The sequence below is a fragment of the Tachypleus tridentatus genome, chromosome 2 (assembly GCF_004210375.1).
Source record: "Tachypleus tridentatus isolate NWPU-2018 chromosome 2, ASM421037v1, whole genome shotgun sequence".
NCBI classification, from domain to species: Eukaryota; Metazoa; Arthropoda; class Merostomata; order Xiphosura; family Limulidae; genus Tachypleus; species Tachypleus tridentatus.
The window spans coordinates 69,586,973-69,608,932 of record NC_134826.1 but is presented as its reverse complement, the minus strand read 5'-3'; positions in this window follow the sequence as shown (position 1 = coordinate 69,608,932).

The following is a 21,960-nucleotide window of genomic DNA, read 5'->3' as shown; positions in this document are numbered from 1 at the left end:
CATTGGTTGTTGTAGCTTCGAATGTTCTTTTTCATGTCTGACATGTAAGACGGATCACAGGAGATGACAGAAAAAAAAAAGACATAAAACTTGAGGGATTGACTCTAAGTCTAAAAGTAAAACCTTCTAAAAGGTGAACTATGTCAGAACGTGTACGACTGATAATTATTTGATTCCTGAAAAGAAATCTGTGCACTGAAGTGAAACCCCGTGAGCTTTATACCTTTTATCTACTGATTTAAAAAATAAAGAGAAGAGTGAAAGTCTGACGTACTAAGAAGGATGGCTTGTCGGTTACATTTAAACTTTTCAAAGTTTAAATGTAACCTACAAGCCATCCTTCTTAGTACGTCAGACTTTCACTCTCTCTTTACTTTTTAAATCAGTAGAGAAAGGTATAAAGCTCACGGGGTTTCACTTCAGTGCACAGATTTCTTTTCAGGAATCAAATAATTATCAATCGTACACGTTCTGACATAGTTCACCTTTTAGAAGGTTTTACTTTTAGGCTTAGAGTCAATCCCTCAAGTTTTATGTCTTTTTTCTTCTTCTGTCATCTCCTGTGATCCGTCTTACATGTCAGACATGAAAAAGAACATTCGAAGCTATAACAACCAATGAAGAATGACATACGGGATAGCAAAGGGTTAATAAATGTTAACACAGGATCACAGGATTGATTGACAGAAAGAAAAACTGTGAAAGAATAAGATGAAAACTGGGTAAAATAAAAGGAATAGATAACAAAAGAAAAATTAAGAAGGTCAGAGGAAAAGATCTATTTAAGTAAATGGTGAGAAAAATGATTCTGAGAAAGCAAATCGTGCACAGAAGAAGAAAGTTTTTTTAGTACCAAAGCAAAAAAGTTATACGCATAATTTTCGAGAAAATGTGAGAGAAGTTCCAGGAAAGTTCTGAAACTGAAAAAGTCTAAATCGGAAAGAAAAATATTAAAGTTATATGAAAATCATTTTAAAACGTCTGAGAAAGAAAAGTAAACTGATAAAATTCCAGACTACTATTGTCATGTAGCTTTCTGATAGAGAACGATGTAGCTGTCCAATAGAAAACGTCAATTTTTTTTAAATTCAAAACACCCAAATTAAGAGGGACAAATAACACCAACTTTCTCCAATCCACTCTCCAGTGGCTCAGTGGTAAGTCTACACATATAAGATTCGATCCTGAGTACTCTTGAGACACAGAGAGAGTTGGTGTTTTCTTCACTGGTCAGGAACCCTCACACTGGGCCTTGAATCGAATAACTTATTTCAATGTTTTAAAGAGAGTATCGAGGGTTTGACTGATTGACTGAATATGCTGTCGGCTAGATGGCTCTGGAAACGTTTTAATATTTTACTCGTGTTCATGGTTTAATCTAAAATATAATATAGCTTCCATCTTTGGCTAGATGAGCCGTTAGATGTTGGAATCTTCTAGGTGTCTGTTATGCTTCTGGATTCTACTATTTGTTGATGTTTTTGTTTCGCAAATGTATTGGAGTTTCCATTTATATGAGATGTTGTAAAAGGTGTTTCCATTGATAGTTTATAAAGTTTGGTGTGTTCTTAATACTGTTCTGAGTTCATGCTGTTTAACTATGCGAGAAGGAAGAGAAATACATCACTGTGGTCCTCGTTGCCAGAAAATAATTTAATCATTTTGGAACCGAAGATACAAAACAAATAACGTTGAACTATTGAAAAAAAGTTTACATTGTTGGACTGTATTTAACAGCTTCTCTAACAATGCGGTTCTTATTGTAGGTAATGTTTGCTCTATGAAGTAAACATCTTGAAGATATAAAAAAATGTGACTTTGGAGGTATTTATTATTGATTTAAAATTATCTTACAAATAGTACAATATTCCTTGTCATACGTGTTCTCTATTACAAGAATGATTGTTTTAATGTATCAGTATGAGAAAGACTATCGATGTTTGAAATCTGTTATGTCTTTAGAAATATTACTAATGTCTAAACAGTAGAAAATAAGCATGTTTCTGAAGATTTTTTTCAGTTCAAGTGATTGAAGTAATTTGGTTAATATTCCATCTTTCCATCTTGCCATTTTCTTGTCTTGCGTTTACGTTGAAGATGTCCTCATTAAAAAGAAACAGATGAAAAGTGCAGTTTAGTTAATGGTAAATCCTTGCTAGGGTGACATTATATTCTAGCAAACTCTAATTCACTTTTTATTCCTTTAGTTTCTTATGGTGTCCATTTTTATACGTTGACCACCATTCACTCTCTTCTGGTCTTCTAACACAACGGTTCATCCCTTTCACGAATTTATGATTGTTCATCTCCTAGTTATTTACCCCAGTACGTCAGAGAGTTAAGTCTTATTTAGTATGATTGCAGATGTTCACTGTATAGACTCTTCACGCACCATCATCTGTGACCTTTCAGATGTCCAAATGACATCTTTATCACAGAAGAAACACCGTCGTCTTTACTACCAGGTTTTTAGTGTTGTAACCCTACAGACTTGCAGCTCGAGCACTGAGGGAGTGGTGGTAGAACAACGATAGAGAATTAAATGCATATATATTTCTAACGTCTTACTTGGCTCCGAAAAGGCTCCAGTATTTGATAGTATCAAATTACCCATTTACTAGGTAAGACACAGGTGGTGGCCTCACAGTGATTATGGTGATTATATACAACGCTGGTGATATTTTTCTTTTACAGATCCAGTTGTTACTAGGTGCTCTCCTATTAACAAAATAAACATGGATACAAAATGATGCATAACTAGTAATTATAAAGTCCGAAGAAACAAAAACTCTGAAGTGGTTCAAGTAAGGTTATGGAAACGATTGAGGTAAGAATTCATGTTATAATAACCAGTGTTAGAGAAACTTGTAAGAAGGCGCTCGGGTGTGTGATAAAATTATATTAAGATGAAAATTTAAGTGACAACAGATTTACGATTTTGAACTTTAAGGACGACTTTAGATTACATAATGATAATTTTGAGCCGCAAGAACAAACTTGAAGGACATAGAAGTAAAAATAAAAACTTTAACCAGTTTCACTGACAACGCTTTGTTAAGGAGTATTCACATAATGTTCGGTTCTTCCCCTGACAGCCAAATGATCAAATCTCCAAAGGCCTTAAGTTAAAATTTAATTTGAATTCGTGCATTAGATTTAAATCTATAAACCGAGCTGTGCGTGCTTGTGTTCGAAAAGAAAATTATAGACGTATCTGTCTGTCTGTTACTTCACTATTATAGTGAAAAACAAAACAGGTTAAGTTAGTAATAATAAGTACATGTAAAACGACTAGAGCAGACTTTCTTACAAACACCGGTTTCCTCATGAACTTTTTATCTCTTTGTGTCCTGTGACGAATGGGGTGAGGAGCATGCATGTATGTATAGAAACTGATTTTCGTTTTAAATGATAACGTGGACTCGTATGGCTGAGATGATGATGCGGACTGATGTCGATGTGATGATGGTTATTCCTCTACGCCATAACTCGCAACATAAAAACGCAGAATATGGAAAGTTAAATGCAAATTTACTGACGTTTCAAAGATAATTTCTTCCAACACACTCTTTCCCATTCCAAAAAATAAGCTCTTGGAATGAAATACTATTCTTGAAGAATCTAGTGCTGAGCCGAAGGCTTATTTTCGAACTCCAAATCAATCTTCTGCGACACACACACACACAATTTTGATTACGCCTTCTAGCGGAAGGTATAATACGTGTCAGAAAACAAGTTAAATAATTTGTATTTCATATCCTTGTAATAGGATTGTTTTGTTTCTTATATAGCGTAGCGTAAAGACATACAAGGGCTATCTGAAATAGCCGTTCCTAACTATGAAGTGGTACTCTAGACTCTAGAAGGTAGCTAGCTAGCTTGCCAATAGTAAACATACCGCTTTTTCTTGGGCTGCTCTGATTGAAAAGTGAGATTTGACTGTCTTCTCACAACACGCTCCGAACCCACAAAGTGTGAAGTGCATATCATCTTATATCAACGGGACGTGAACCATGAATTCTTGGATCCACAGTTAGGCAGACATTTTTCGGTTTCATCTTTTACTGATAATGTGCATTAAATTTTGTTGATTGAAGAAAAAAATGAAAACTCGGTTTATTCCAGTGAAAAAGTGTTTATGTAAGTCGAAATATCAAACTTATTAAATTGTATTGAACTTTTTTGTTGAAAATATTAAATAATTTAAATATAATAAGGTTAATATCTTTAGACGAAAGAAACTATTTTATTTTTAGCAATGAACGTGTTGTAGCTTGCTATCTGAAAACACTATCTCGCTTGTGACGTAATATCAAAATAAAGAATTTGCGCAAAGACTAGAAGGAAGACAGTCAGTTATCACCACCCACTGTCAACGTTTGTTTTATTCTTTTACAATGAACAGTGAGATTGCCCATCATATCATGACACATCCACAGCTGAAAGGGCGAGCATGTTTGGAGGTAGGTGAGGATTCGACTCTCAGACTGCTAGGCAAGTGTACTAATCATCTGACTATGCCTAAAATATAGAAAGACGCAGACAAAAATAGTTTCTTTTGAAAGTTTATTAAAGTTGATATACATGGATCTTATTCTTTACAGTAAGCTGAGTCGTTTTCCATACAGTTTTCTTGAAAATGGTTGTCCTTAAATTGTTGCTAAAACTACTATGAAGAAAAAAGACAAAGCTAAAGTAACAAAACCGCTCGTAGGAATTAAAGAAAAGATGTTGTTTCTGTGTATAAGCCATTTACTAAATTATTGGAAGTTTATTTTTGTAACGATCCCATCAGAGTAAAGATTAGATAACGATCTAATTATAGTAAAGATTAGATAACGATCGAATCAAAGTAAAGATTAGATAACGATCTAATTATAGTAAAGATTAAATAAGATCTCATCAGAGTAAAGATTAGATAACGATCTAATTATAGTAAAGATTAGATAACGATCGAATCAAAGTAAAGATTAGATAACGATCTAATTATAGTAAAGATTAAATAAGATCTCATCAGATTAGTAAAGATTAGATAACGATCTAATTATAGTAAAGATTAGATAACGATCCAATCAGAGTAAAAGTTAGATAACGATCTCATCAGAGTAAAGATTAGATAACGATCTAATTATAGTAAAGATTAAATAACGATCTCATCAGAGTAAAGATTAGATAACGATCTAATTATAGTAAAGATTAGATAACGATCCAATCAGAGTAAAAGTTAGATAACGATCCCATCAGAGTAAAGATTAGATAACGATCTAATTATAGTAAAGATTAGATAACGATCGAATCAAAGTAAAGATTAGATAACGATCCCATCAGAGTAAAGATTAGATAACGATCTAATTATAGTAAAGATTAGATAACGATCCCATCAGAGTAAAGATTAGATAACGATCTCATCAGAGTAAAGATTAGATAACGATCCCATCAGAGTAAAGATTAGATAACGATCTCATCAGAGTAAAGATTAGATAACGATCTCATCAGAGTAAAGATTAGATAACGATCTCATCAGAGTAAAGATTAGATAACGATCCCATCAGAGTAAAGATTAGATAACGATCTCATCAGAGTAAAGATTAGATAACGATCTAATCAGAGTAAAGATTAGATAACGATCGAATCAAGTAAAGATTAGATAACGATCCCATCAGAGTAAAGATTAGATAACGATCTAATTATAGTAAAGATTAGATAACGATCGAATCAAAGTAAAGATTAGATAACGATCCCATCAGAGTAAAGATTAGATAACGATCTCATCAGAGTAAAGATTAGATAACGATCTCATCAGAGTAAAGATTAGATAACAATCCCATCAAAGTAAAAATTAGATAACCATCCCATCAGAGTAAAGGTTAGATAACGATCTAATCAGAGTAAAGGTTAGATAACGATTCAATCAGAGTAAAGGTTAGATACTCTTATTCTAAACTATAAATTTCAGGCTGCGACTGACACATTTTAAATTTATCTTCTAATAGATTCATGCACATGATCCCCAATTTCTTTCTCTCTGAGAGAAGATGAAATCTTCTTTCCCGTAAACATATATAAATGCCAAATACTATTAAAATTTTTTCCTAAAATACCGACAAAGAAAAACTCGTAAGTTTTCCTCTTAGCCATATTTAAACATGGTAACGCTATTTTTGAAACCTGTAATTTGAGGATGAAGCGTAATTAATTTTTTTAGTGCCTTATAATTTGACTGGCAACAAAGAACTAATGTTTAACGTTGCGACATCTAGTGAGGGAAGGGGAAATATACATTCGCCGTGGACGAAATATTTGTATATAAAAAGAACAAATCATGTGATATTTACCATCTGTTATAAGATCCGGCCAAAAGTGTTATATAAGCGGTATACTCTAGACTTTGGAGGGAGGTTTGCTAAAAATGTTTATGTTATTTATTAATGAAATTTTAAGATACAAGTGTCTTAAATTTATCATGAAAGTTGCGAATTGTCAGAACAGAGTTCCAAACTCAACGTTGTGAAACAAAAGTGTGTTGTGGTATTGATATGTATCGATATGTTCTATCCAGACACAAGAGGTTGGGGGAACTGTATAATTTTCTCTTAAAATCTAAATCTCTGTCACGTTAAAAAAAACCTTCGTCAGGATTTTTCAGGAGGAGGAAGAGTGAGTGTTTCCTAAATAAACAGAACATGCAGGCCTAAATAATCCGCGAGTCAGTGCGTGTGTGCAGTACATGGTCCATAACAAAGTTTCTGTTGTTGAAGAAACAAATGAGCAACTAAAGAGAGAGACGATGAACATAAAACTTCAGTGACCCCTTCAGGAAACTTGTGAATCAGTAAATTTAATTTTTCTTGACCATCTAAATACGTTTAAGACTCAAAACGGTGAAGTCACCTACGAAAGAAAATACGAATAAAATAACAAATTTGTCTTCCTATATATCAACACTAGTCGATAATATAAATAAATAGGTAAGTACAGATAGATTCAAAATATTTTTGTTTCTTTTACGAAATAAACTTTCAATATAAATTGAAATCCGAGGGTCACGGGTTCGACTCCCCGTCACACCAAACATCATCGTCCTTTCAGCTGTGGAGTCATTATGATGTGTGGTCAATCCCAGTATTCGTTGGTAAAAGAGTAGCCCAAGAGTTGGTGGTGAAGACTAGCTGCCTTCCCTCTAGTTGTATGCTGCTAAATTAGGGACGGCTAGCGCAGATAACCCTCATATATTAGGTTGAGGAATAATTCGTGAGCGTTTTTAAATAATTTCATTCAAGCATTACATGCAAGACTATACAATACTTCAATGCATGAACACATTACACCCAAAACATTTATTATGATACTTTATTTCATGTAATACCCAGGTATATAGTATGCATTGTTTTAGACGAAATTGCAAGAAATTAAATGCGAAAAGCAGATGGTGTCGAAAATGTTCGATTTTGTCCACTTGACATTCCATTTAATGAGCTGAAAATGAAAGCAAAAATTAAAGACATATGAAAATCAAACACACCATCTATTAGAGCAAAAAATTATCTACCAAATGATATGAAATATTTTGCGAAAGCGTTTCATTTATGAATATATTTTTTAACTTGAAAAAACGCTCACTAATTATTCTTCAACCCAATAGCTTTGGTGTAAATAACTCCATGTAGAATAAGCTCATGGACGTAGCCAACCAAAATAACAAACAAACAACAACTGCAAGTCTTTCTTGTTCTCCACAAGTAAGTTCATTTAAATGAAAGTCAAATAGTTACAAAACAAAGAAATTGAAAATAGTAAATCTTTGAGGCGCTTTTGGAATATTGGGGGAGGTCGTTTTGCGCACACCGCAATCCTGACTATGTTATTGGTTTTCAAACTTTGGGACGCGACCCTCTTGAGGAGCTATATTAAAAAAAATTCAGAAAAAGCAACAAATCTTTTGTAACATGTATTGTGTTTTTTCTTCTAATGGAGATGGCTGTTTCATCTTGTGGTTTTACTATGGAGATGGTTGTTCCATCTTCTGGTTTTACTATGGAGATGGCTGTTTCATCTTCTGGTTTTACTACGAAGATGGTTGTTTCATCTCCTGATTTTACTATGGAGATGGTTGTTTCGTCTTCTGGTTTTATTTCAGGAAAGTCATTTCCTTTTAATTTTTGTAATTAAGTTTTTAGATTAATGAAGTAGTTTTAAAAATAAACTTTATTATCATAATTATACTACAAATTTTATTCCCGAATGATTTTTTGTTGTTTATTGATTTTTAATCACCTGATAAATGGAGTTTTTCTGCTCACGAAAGAAAACAAATTACCGGAATGAAAATATTTGAGAACCCCTTTGGTCCAGGCATTTACAGCACTAAATTGTGTGGTTTGATTCCTGCAATTAGCGCAGTACAAATAGTTTATTGTATGCCCTTCTGTTTAACAAAATCGGAAACATGCCCTATACTAGGCCTAAAATATGAGTTTTTACAGTCAACTGTAAGTTTTTATTTGTTTGAGAAAGATGTGTAGAAATTGGTGTCTGAACTCTTTTGGTGTTATAATGTTTGCAGCATTGTTTCGTGAAATACATTTTCCATTCTGCTGTCAGATGTTAAAGACTTAGGACATCACATTAAAGTTTGTCGCGTGTAACAGACAGACAACACTGTACTATGTAACACAGATACACCACACGAGACCCTACCAATAAGAAGGTTAACACAGATACACCACACAGAAGGGTCTGCCAATAAGAAGGTTAACACAGATACACCGCACAGAGGGCCCTGCCAGTAAGTCGGTTAACACGCACGGAAAACTCAGAATCCAGAGGTGACGATTTTGAATTCCTTTCCAATACCAGAATTAAGATCGAACAGAACACGCTAAATGTCATACGAACGAGACAGCCATGATAAGATACACCAACTAAAAGTAAGTTATTATGCTTGCGGTTTTATGTCTATTCTAAAGTTGTAAGTTTTCGATGTTTTAACAAAATATTCACGCTCTGTTATACTTGTGAAAATTCGTTTTACTGCGACAATGGAAGCGTGTTAAAAACGTGTATCTTTATGGTATAGAATGTGTTCTTTACCACGCACTTACGGTCATATTTTATAAATATAAAGGTATCAAGAACGTTCCATTAAAACAGGTCATGCGTCTATTGTTACTTGCTGAAAATTCTCGTATCACAGAATAAATCTCTTTGTTTTTTGTTTGTTTTTTAATACAAGCAAAACGTCTGAGTGGAGGCGTAAATCTTGTTATTGGTGTAACGAAGAAACAGAAAGTATATTTAGTTGTCAACTCTTCTGCTTGGTGAGATGGAATTGACCGTTTTAAATTACACTTTAAAAATCGTACAAAGATATCAAGAGTTGAAACAGTTTTAATACGTTGATTCGTTTGGGTGTAAAATCCACGAAAAAAAGAGGAATAGTTAATGGTGTTTTTTAGCTTTAATTTAAAACATGACTATCTATCTATTTATTCATCCTCCCAAGTGAGAAAGCATTAGAGAAACTGAGCAATCTCATCCTCATCTGAGTTGAAGCTTAAAGGAATTTGAAATGTGTTTCGATTGGATAACACAGCACGAAGTTACTGTTCTATCTTGTTTCCTTTCTATAAAAGCCAAAACTGTTGTGATGGGAATAATAATATGTGAATGGTGTATCAAGGTGTGTTTTTGTTCATTTTTCTCGTCATTTTTCGCTATAAACGCCTACTCGTCTTGACTAACAAACGACGACGAACTTTGTTTTTGGCATTCAGTCTCTTTGTTTTTACTACTAATTTGTCATTTTCAAATAAATTGTAATCAACATAATTTAATATGTTCCATGATACATTGTCTCTGAATATGAATCTAAACGTGAAAGTTGCCTCTTTGTTTACAAAGAACCTTTTACAACGTTCGATAAAAATATTTTACTATCGTTGTAGAATTTTTGTTTCTGAGTTTCGTGCAAAGCTACACGAGGGGTATCTGCGCTAGCCGTGCCTAATTTTACAGTGTAAGGTTATAGGGGAGGCAGCTAGTCATCACTACCCACCTCCAACTCTTGGATTACTCTTTTATCAAAGAATAGTGTGATTGACCGTCATATTATAATGCCCCCACGGCTGAAAGGACGAGCATGTTTGGTGTAACGGAGGTTTGAACCCGCGACCCCAAAATTACGATTCGAGTGCCTTAACCCACCTGACCATGCCAGCCCTCGTTGTGGAATTACACAAACCGTTCGAACTATTCACTTTGTAAAACATAAGCAGTAATTAATTACACGAGGAAGTTATGTGGTGTTTTGAAAAATATACAATAGTTAATTTAACGAATAAGTCAATTTACTGTGTTTTACAACAATACATAATAAATAACTGAAAGAATACATTGTTTACTAGGCCTCACAACCATATACTATGCTCTTTAACAATACACAATCATTAAGTAAAAAAAAGAAAGAAAAAGGACCCGGTATGGCCAGTTGGTTAGGACACTCGAATCGTAAGTTGAGGGTTGGTGGTTCGAATGTCTCACCAAACACGTTCGCCCTTTCTGTTATGGGGGCGTTATAATGTGACGCTCAATTCCACTATTCGTTGGTAGGAGAATAGCCCAAGAGTTGGCAATGGGTGGTTATAATTAGTTGCCTTCCCTCTGGTCTTACAGTACCAAATTAGAGACGGCTAGCGCAGATAGCCCTCGTATAGCTTTGCACGAAATTAGGAAACAAACAAGTTAGAAGAAAACCACGTTACTCCAACTTCAATCTTTGATTTTTCATTTACACGTAAATGTTTTACGTAAGTTCACTGACCACGAGGCATCTGTGAGCTCTTGGATTTTCAAAATGCAATACCTGACTTGTCTTTAGATTACATAGTAGCCGTCTTCACAACACGCGCAGACAGTGAAACCGTAAAATGTCGGATTCTCCAATCTTTTTGGTTGGAGCAGGTGGGGAATGGGGAGGCAACAACTCTATTTTTTTTTCTTATAATAACGTTCATTGGTTACTTACTAAGCTCTTCATTCGTGTTTAAAGGCTGTCCTTGTCAAATGCACATGAAGTGAACGTTGTCAGTAAACTAAAGAATAAAAGCACATTAGCACCTTTCCTTCCTTTTCAACATCAGGAGTTATTTGCAGAAAACATAGGCTACAGAACAGCGAGTATATATCTATTAAATCGTGTGTAAACATGCGTAAGAACTGTATAGATTTTTCTAACTAAATTTCATAATTCTGTTCACTCCGAAGGAAAGAAAATGAATATAATTTAGTGACAAATGTCTTTCTGACACCAACTGAAGATAAACCTTCATCTTCCGCTTCCTGTTTTGTTGTACAAAAGATCAATTGGTAATGAACACTTCTTACCAAATGTCCGACGAAACTCATTTTTCTCGCTTCATCTTTCTGGTCGTTATCTCTCTCCCTACAAGGCTTATTCAAGTTTCCGTCTATTGGTTTTTTCCTGTGTTACGAGTTGGCTCGTGTCGAATACCACAGAAGAGTACTTAATCAAGGACCACAACGTTAGGAGTTCATTGATTTTCAGCCTTCCAACGACGCTTCATCATGGCGTATAATGCGTCTGGTTGTGGCAGTTATAGACGTGGCCGATCTCGAAGATGGTACTTTTGGTGGACGATAAAACAGGTTAAAGAAGGAGAGGCATAAAAGTTATGTTCATGCAACGAGACTAAGGACCACATCAATGTAAAGTGTGTGGGCAGTAGGGCAAAGGACTACAACTGTGTACAGTATGGAATATCTCCAATACTTATATTTATATTGAAACAGCCCCCAGTGGTACAGCGGTATATCTGCGATATAACAATATTAATAAAGTTAACAAAATCCAATTTCTACTTTAACTTTATCTAACGACATTCAGGAGATAAGATAATGAAAATATCCATTTAGGCGATTTAGAAACACGAGAATCAGTCATTATCATTCATCGTAGGAACTTGTGAAGAAAATGATCCAGATTCATTTTTCATATTAATCGCTAAAAACACCACTTTGTTAATGTAGATATTTCTTCTTTCGTAATAATTACCTAAGTGTATAAGGCCTAGCCCCATAATTAGGAGACCCGTTTACATATCTAGTCTCTCATGTTTAATGTTGTTACATGAGAGAGGAAGAGAACCCAGGTAAAAGAACAGATTTCGACGAGTTTTCTCGGTATTGCTAAACAATTTGCACTAATGGTTTCGTGATGTTTCACGTACTACGACTGCTTACTCTGTCAGCGAAACATGCCTGTGCGGACCGAAGGGAAAGCTACTTAAAGGAAAACAACAACAACAGAAAACTATTTTCCAAATAAGGAGACGTTAATAATTCCTGTTAGATTTTTTCAATAAAATTAATTTAAGTGACGTCATTACTTTTTAGGGTTACGTTTATAAAAAAACAATATGTAAAAGATGAAAATTATACAGTTGCTACCCAAAATATTTAACAGACACGCAAAAAGGTGAACATAAGTATTAGTTACAACAACAACAAAAGAACTTTATGTTGAAACTTTGTAGAATGGACGGCAACTGCCTGTTGTGGAGACACAAGTGTAGAGGACGACATTTCGAAAGTATTCCGCCTATCATCATGAATACTCTGCCTAAACAATCTATCAAAGAGCTTTATGTTGTTTAAATAATCATTTTCCGACCTCCCCCCACCCCGAGTGGCACAGCGGGTATGTTTGAAAACTTACAATGCTAGTGTCCCCCGCTGGTACAGAGGTAAGTCTACGGATTTACAATGCTAAAATCAGAGGTTCGATTCCTCTCGATGGACTCAGTAGATAGCCCAATGTGGCCTTGCCATAAGAAAAACACACACATATATAACGCTAATAACCTGGTTTCGATACCCGTGATGAGCAGAGTACACACAGTCAAGTGTGTATCTTTGTGCTTTATTCTAAACAAACAATAAATGTTATTTATTATCGTACATCGCAGTCAGAACGCTTCATAGCATAAAGTAGAAGATTCATTGTACAAACAAACAAAAGTTTCAAGTTTTGTGGAGAATTTGACTATATATTGACAAAATATTGCATATTTATAAAGGACAAAAAAAAGGTTTCATGGAGGAAACTACCTGTATGTGGCGTATTTTATAGAGGAAAAACAAACACAATTTCTAGGGGAAATTTGCTTATTTTTGGTGTATTGTACAAGGAAAATATATTTTGAATTTCAGAAATATATATATTATTTGTAACTATATACTCCTGTTTTCTCACGTACAGTTGTTTATCTGTCTGTCTTGTCCTTTCTCTTTCTATCAGTTTTTTCCTGTCAACAAACTGCTGAAAGCAATTTTAATATGTCGGTGTTTGTTTGAGTGGACAATGTATCTGTTTGTCTGTCATATATAATTCAGTGTTACGCATATAGCGATAAAATCAAATCAATACTTTGCTTTGTCGCTAGTAGAAACAAAGAAAAACAATGTGATATTTCTAGATTATTTGTTAATATAAACATAATAAAGGTGTGTGAATAATAAACAAAACTGAAACCTAAAACAAACATTTTTGTTAAGCAATTTCCATTAAATGTTCAAAAAATACCGTTATAAATGAAAAAGGGGTTGACTTATTATCATGCGCATGCGTACGAATGAATTAGTAACTCTACTTCATTCATAGTAACTCTTCATTGTAATTACACCTGCGCCCCCTGTTGAAGAAACCGTAACGATAAAGTTACCTAATGAGATTAAAGATATTGCTCATTCTGCATAAATAAACCTCATGTTTTCAGTACCTACAGCACAGTCATAAAGCAATTTGTTAGGGTTGCTTAGCAACATATTTGTCTAGGTTCATTTAGCTGCGTGGAACTTTTGTAACGCAGCAAAATTAGGTGCCCAAAGTTTAGTTTCCCTACACGATATAATTTATATACCGTCTTCTAATGAAATATTCCTGTAAAGATACTTATCCTGAATTAAAACTGATAAATCAGTTAATGTAAGACTATTTTTCAACGTGACTATTTCTCTAAAAGATTATAATGTACATCACAGTTCTATTCTATTATATATATCTATGACAGACAGACATGCTCGTAAACTAAGTATATGGCTACCTTTCTAACTTTTTCAATAAAGCAGAAGGTTTTTTGTTTTTTTTCTACACGTTATCAACTCACGAGCACTTTGATGACAGCTTTTCATCCGGGACCTTATACATTTAGCAGAAGTAAGCGTTTCTCCCTCACATTTATTCTCCTACTTACCGCTTGCTATTCGTCCCATGCTGCTAACTCTTGCCTGTCACAACCGAGTGCGCTGGGTGAAAAATGAAACAATGAGTAAAGCGAATCGACCAGCTATTTGTATTTAAAAAAAAACTAGCTTTTGAAGGTTTTGACGAAAAGTTCGTGAGCCTCGAGCCACGAGCCACGAGCTTGTTATTGCGAAAGGTGGACAGTGGTACTGACTTTCTACTTAGAATCTTTATTACGTCAGACGTTAAATTATTTACAATGAACTAAACAAATCCAAAAATATTAAGCGAATAACTGCTCGAGACTTTGAATAAGATACGTCGTTTACGATGAAGCAATATTACTAGTGGATAGTAATAAGATACGTCGTTTACGATGAAGCAATATTACTAGTGGATAGTAATAAGATACGTCGTTTACGATGAAGCAATATTACTAGTGGATAGGATAGCAAATAAAATTAAGTGTCAAAGTTAATGTCAGAAAAACATTTACGTAGCATGTGCAGTATAACAAGGTTCTTTTTACGTAATCACGGTTGTCAGCCAGCCTTAGACTTGAAGGTCCAAGTGAGTAAAATTTAAATTTTGATAAAATAAAATGTTTCGCTAAAGATACCTCTATTCCTCACGTTCCCGCTTGCCCCTGTCAAAATGTCTTTTCTGCAGAACGGCTAAAAGAACTACAATAAATATGAGAAGCCACGAAAATATCAAGTTTAGTTTTACAAAGCATTTGACAGGAACACTAATTGATATATTATATTCAATAAAGATGTTGGCTTGCAAAAGAATATAGGCTAAGCTGCATGATATTGTTTCAGAATAATCCGTTATCTACAAAACATCCGAGTTTAATAAGCTGACCTGAACGTGATTAAAGACTATAGAGTAAGAAGAAAATTGAAGTAACATTCTACAATATTAGACGTCAATTAGCAATGCAGTAGTCATACAAATATGTAACTATGTCATAACTCCTTAGTAATCATCAGTTTAGTCTGTATGACGTCATCTTTCTTGTTCAGTGGACTGGACCATGTAAAGGTCATATGTTATTGAAACCCATGCTCGACTAGTTAGCACTCCGTACGTAGCCTGAATCACAGTACCGATATAGACGGTAAATAATTGCGTGCGCTTCCTACGTTTATGGTCTAATTATTATAGACTATCGGTGTATGATTGGTCACTAGTTACAAGGTGTCGGCACCAACAAGTGGCTGACACGCCTCATCTTTAGTTTTGTTCGAATAAACTAGCGAACGTTGTCCATTTTCTTTATGAACCTGTCGATCTCCCTGTTTCTATATCTGTCCAAACGTGGATTTCCGTTGTTTCGTCACTTTGCACAAAGCCACGTTAATGGCTGTTTACTTGTAGCCGTCCTTAATTTTGAACTGGCAGAATATAATTAACGCAACTGACAACAACACCCTCCGCCAGCTCTTGAGTTACTCTTGTATGATCAAATAGTGGGATATAAAGGCAACCTTAATATGTAGTAACGGGTTGCGAATCACGAATTATCGTATTCACGTTCCTGGCACATCAACCACACGGCCACATCGACCCTAAACATACGTTTTATCTTTCTCACTTATGCAAGGCTGTGTTTTATATAACCGTATCCGTATATGGACAAGAAATTTAAGTTACATGAGCTAAGCTTCTCCCATTTATTAGAAACGATTTATCTTGGATTATTATTTTGAGGTGAATCACCGCTGGGTCTTACTGGAAGACTATCACGACCCGCCGGTTGGTCGTGTAGAGCCAACATGTTAGCAAAATACTGTTTGTTGGTTTTTGCCAAGCGATACATAGCCGTTTCTCGTGTTGAACTGATAGTTAACAGAATCCACCGTGGCCTTTTGGACTTCTCTTGTCCAACGGGTTACTCGGTCGGATTTGAAGGTTATTCTTGTAGTCCATCCAAAGCCCAGATTTAGCGACAACTGGCTACAAATCATGATTTCCAAGACATCATGTCCACAAATTAGAGCTGGCTGAAAACAGAGACTAATAAACACGAACTGATATTTTCACAGCTTCTGACTTATATGTTGAATAGATTACCTGGTATGTTGATTTATCTTACAGAAATTTATTTAATAAAGCTTTCCTTTGAATTCGGATGTTTTGGCTTTTTTCCTTCTAACGTATATTAATGACGTTCCTCATCTGTTGCCACGAGCAGTAGACGAGTTATCTTCTCAACAGACAGGTAGAGAGAATATGAAGGAAAGATTAGATTCGTCATCTGAACGATTTTAAAATCACAGTGCAGATCCCCACGATGAAGAATTACGAGCTTTCCCCGTTTCTTGAGTTGTGACTATGACAGGTAAGAGAAAAGCCATTCTTAACGATTTCCCTGGGTAGTTGTGATCTAGAACCTCATCTCATCCAGAACTAAGAGTAACACGTGTGTTAAAAGTTACATTTGATTTAAAATGCTTTGAATTCCGGCAGAAAGCTGTTGACGGGATCACACGTGCATTACCAAGCGCTTTCACGTTGATTGTTTTATTATTTCAAAGTTTTCCCGCTTCTCAGTACCATTATATCAAACCGACATGACAACCCCGTACAACAATAACATATATACTTGTTGTAGAACTCTCTTTTCCTATATATGTGTATTTATAATAATAAAAGTTGAGAGTCCAAGACTGCAGCCCCTCAGTGGTACAGCGGTATGTCTCGGACTTACACAGCTAGAAAACCCGTGGTGGATAGAACACAGATAGTTATCTGTGTAGCTTTGCGCCGAACTTCAAACAAACAATGGCTGCAGCACTTTCTCTTTCTTTCAAACACCATTTTTTCTCCTTAAAGCCTTCTTTACTCCGTCTGCAGATTGTGAATAGTTAGGATGCCTAGCTATGTTACACCAAACATTCTCACCCTTTCAGCCGTGGAGGCGTTATAAAGTTACGGCCAATCCCCTATTCGTTGGTAAAAGAGTAGCCCAAGAGTTGGCGATGGGTGGATGACTACTGCCTTCCCTCTAGTCTTACACTGATAAATTAGGGACGGCTAGTGCAGATAGCCCTCGTGAAATTTCAAAAACAAATAAACAAGCTTTACACAGTTATCTATGACAACATCGTAAACACGTAGTTTGTGCCTACATAGTACACGTTTAGCTGAGACATCTATAACAAAATATTATATTTCTAAGTTAACAGATTTTACAAACGTCTTAAACAGGTAATGAAAAAAAAGTGACAAACGTTTCGACAAGTTGTCGCCACCATCAGGTATAAGTACTGGGTGGGCTAAAAGTCTGCCCCCTTCACATTACTTAAAGCTCATGTTAACAGCTTAACTTGTGCGTTTTGGTAATTATTGTGGCAAAGGAACGATATGAAACGAACAACTGTTGAAAGTTTTGCTAAAGTTACCCCTAATATGATAAAGAAGACATGAACTTCCGATCACGTGACCTTTTATTCCTGTATTTATGTAGACTACTTATCATACCTGGCTTTGACCAAATCTCGTCTAACAGCTCTGCATTTGCTATTTTCAATAATGTTTTCATCGTTACCGATTCAGGCCGTCTCTAAACTTTATCATCCACAGTGGGCTTCTCAACACCAGAATGTTTCTACAGAATCTCATCTTTGCTTGACAAAAGTATCTGCAGGATCTCGTTTGTTCTTGACAATGGTTTCTTTATCTTCTAAAGTTGAGACATAATTACAAAACAACTTAGTGTTCTTTAATCGTTATTTATTTTGTTTGAAGTCCCCGAAAATTAGAAGTCAGTGGAAACTCTGAACCACTGGTACTTAAACCCAGGATGTATTTCCTGTTGGTCTATAAACGATCTTGTTCAGCTAGTCTAGAGTAAATAAAGTTGGATTTGTCTGGTTAATGTCGGGTAGAAGAAATACGAACCAGAGTTTTCTAGTTTACTCGGTGGTAAAGTAAGTGACGAAAGTTTTGAGATCTGATTTTGAGAAAGATATAACTAAGTGTTTCATTACAGAACAAACTTTTTGGCAGACAATCCTGTAATCTCTGTAGCTTTGGTTTGTTTGTACATCAGGGAATAATATACATAAATTGAGTAGTGATAAAGTGACAGAGAACTTTCTGGCCTAATGTCGTAGAAGCTGATTTAAATTAGAGTAAACAAACTAAATAAAGATATTTTCATTGGAGTTTTTGCATTTAAGGATATCCAAAACCACCATACTGCCAATTCTCTACTTGTCACAACACGAAGTTATTTAATGGACAAACGAACAACAGTTTTATCACCGTTCGAGTTTACAGAGAGTTTACAATATTAAATAGTTATCTAAGCTCACAAAGTGTGTACTGTCAACAAGATCCAGTCAGTTGCACACACCGTATAGAACAACCAGCCCGGTTCGAGAGTATATTAAACAGTAAAGAGATGTGTACGTGAAATATCATGTTATACGAACTTAGAAACTGTGGCTTAATTATAGACTCATTTTTATGTAATGATAAAGTCAACAGTCAAAGTTACCGTTGACAAAACGCGTTTACATGAGACGGTAAATCGTTTCCAGCTTGTTTTTGTTGCGGACATGGTCATTCTGCGGTGGCACGATAGCGGTTGAAATGGTAACCCATTTCGCACCATTGGGGAGAAAGTGCCTTCATATCGTCATGATGATTTCCTGCTTGATAACTGGTCCTTAAAAAAATTCGTACGACCAATGAATACGCATACAATTCCTATAATACACAAACCTAGTGTTACCTTCGATTTTTTTTTGGAGTGAAAGACGTTTAGGTCTGAGAAACAGCCGAAAGAAAAACAAAAATTTTCAAAGTTAGCGATGTCTTTTTTTCTAATTGAAAGCAACTCGACTTTTCACGGCGACGTATTTTTACCAAAAAATAACAGCCTCCTTTAAAACTGTACGTGCGTCAACTTTTGTAAAGTGAGAGACAGTCTTGATGGCTTTGTAGATAGATATTCAGTGTATTAACTTCCGAGAGGTTAGTATGTGTGTCGTCAGTTCCATCTCGTGTATTTGAAAACTGTTTCTGTTATCGTGTGTCAAAAGTCGCCATGCTAGTTTCATAATGGCCGATTTGAAGGGAGGGCATTAATTGATGTCCCCAAGATTGAACAACACTGACAGCTATGAAAGGATCTGGACAGTTGTGACGTGTTCAGATAATACGGGGGAATGGAGTACAAATGACAGCCTGCTTTGTGTATCGTGTAAGCTATACCAATCTCTTACTTGGGCCAGACAGAGTAATTTATCAGTTCAGACCTCCTAGTTTTACTGATTTCCCGTTAATCATTGCTGCACAGCAACTGTACGAAACTATAGAACTGATGCTTTTAGTATCTGCTCTAAGTATCTTGGTTCTTTGTAGCGTGAAGAACCACCTTTAGATTGAATACAAAAACCTATTACTGTAGTGTTAACCTCAATAATGACGTCTCACAACGGATTATTGTTTAGTTCTTCTGGAATTAAATGTCTAGATCATTCTTTCATGGCAGTTAACCTTAACTTATGATCCAACCAAACTACCTATATAGATTAGAAGTAAATTACTAAATGTATTTAGGCAGAGTCCTCAAAAGTTTTTGTTTCAAGAGTAAATAAAATTAAAATTAAGAAACTTAAGAAACTGAATAAATGAACATAAATGAAATGTTGAAAATAATAACATAGAAATCTCATTTTAAACTGATCATACTAATGAAGCTAAACACTCGATTAAATTTTCAGTAAACTGCTATCGTTTACAATCTGTAAACATCAAGATGATAACGTCCGTGAAGCTACCGAGATAAACGAATGCTATAAAAATACTTTTAAACCATTAAATAAAGATAAATATTCTTGGGAAGTGGCATTGAAGTCGCTAAGCCGAATTATGTGTGAATTTCATTAAGTGATTTTTTTTGAAATTGTCTATAGGATTGTTTGTGTGTTTGTTTATGAATTTCCAACAAAGTTTTAAGAGAACCACCAGCGCTAGCAGTCTCTAATTCAGCAGTAATAGACAAGAGGGAAGGCAGCTAGTTATCACCTGATGTCAACTCTTGAGCTACCTTTTTACCAAAAATAGTGGGATTGACTGTAATATTATAACATTTCATGACTGAAAAGGTGAGCATTCTCGGTGAGGGGGTGATTCAAACCCCGGAAGTAGCAGACTGAGACTATAGCGCCTTAACCATCAGGCCTCATGTAGGTTTTAACTCTTGAAAAATATTGCAACCTGATGATGACGCAGAAAAACGTCGAAATATGATGAAAAGATTGTATGAAACTCTTTCTACAGGGCTCTGGCATGGCCAGATGGTTAGGGTGCTCCACTCGTAATCCAAGTGTCGTTATAACGTAATGATCAATCCCACTATTCTATGGTAGAAGAGTAGCTCAAGAGTTGGCAATGGGTGGCGATGACTAGCTGCGTTCTCTCTAGTCTTACACTGCAAAATTAGGGATGGCTAGCGGAGATAGCCCACGTGTAGCTTTGCACGAAATTCAAAAACCGAACAATCTTCCTACGTTAAAATTGTCTTACAATTAACCATATTCAGGTAGAATAAGAAACTGTTCTTATTCTGTTTAATGAGCCTCTAGATAATTCTATATAATGTTGAGATACGGTGTTTATCTTGGTGAAATAGGGCGTGTCCAACAGAGCATAATGTTCATTTGAATAAGCAAACCCTGTTACGACAGCCTTACCTGTTACGTATGCTAATATAAGTTGTTATGAATATTAAACATTTTTAACCACGCACATAAGTTCACTTTCACTCCTTTGTCAACTAGTAATCTCGTTCTCAACTTTTAAATCTCGTGGCTGTCTCGAAACGTTACTCAAATAAGTTGAAAGAATCAATACACGGCTGGTTCTTTTCCCAAAAGATTCCCCTGATGTACTGTGGCTGAATTAGAGAAATGTGCTTGGACAGCACATCACCATTACGAAACAAAACTCTAAGAAACAATTTTAAGATTTTGCTCATTCACGAGCCCATCTTCTGTTACATCAAAACGCTATCATCCACGACCGGTTCTAGTTGTTAATGAACAATAAATATACATCCAAAGACAACATTGCGTCAAAAACTAATTTTCATGATGACGAGTAACCCACGTGAAACAAAAATGTATTTTCAAGACGGCTGGTATGGGTATTAAAACTTTAGTTGAAATAAAGCACAGAACAATGTTTTGACCTTCTCAGGCCATTTTTGTTAACCTGGGTGGTGGAAGTTTTAAATGTTGGTGGTAAGTTAGTGGATGATGGAAAAGTTAAGTGTTGGTGGTAAAGATAGTGGTGGTTAATGGAAGGGTTAGATGTTGGTAGTAAGAATGGGGGTGGATGATGGAAAGTTTAAAGTGTTGGTAAGAATGGTGGTGGGTTATGGAAGGGTTAAATTTTGGTGATAAGATGGTGGTGGACGATGGAAGGTTTAAATGTTGATGAATGGAAGGGTATTGATATCATAACACATTGTTATCACCTGCCACTAAGCTGTACATTAAAAATATAAGACCGGACATTCAGTGGTTCTGTATTTTGGTATGTTAACGTGGTGCCATAACCTAGCCTAACGACATACCTGTATACAGATTCAAAGCAGAAAACCAGCCTTTCAGTTAGTACGTGATCTAGAAACTGAATAACCAGCCATCTAGTGATATACTAATGCAATTATACGATAG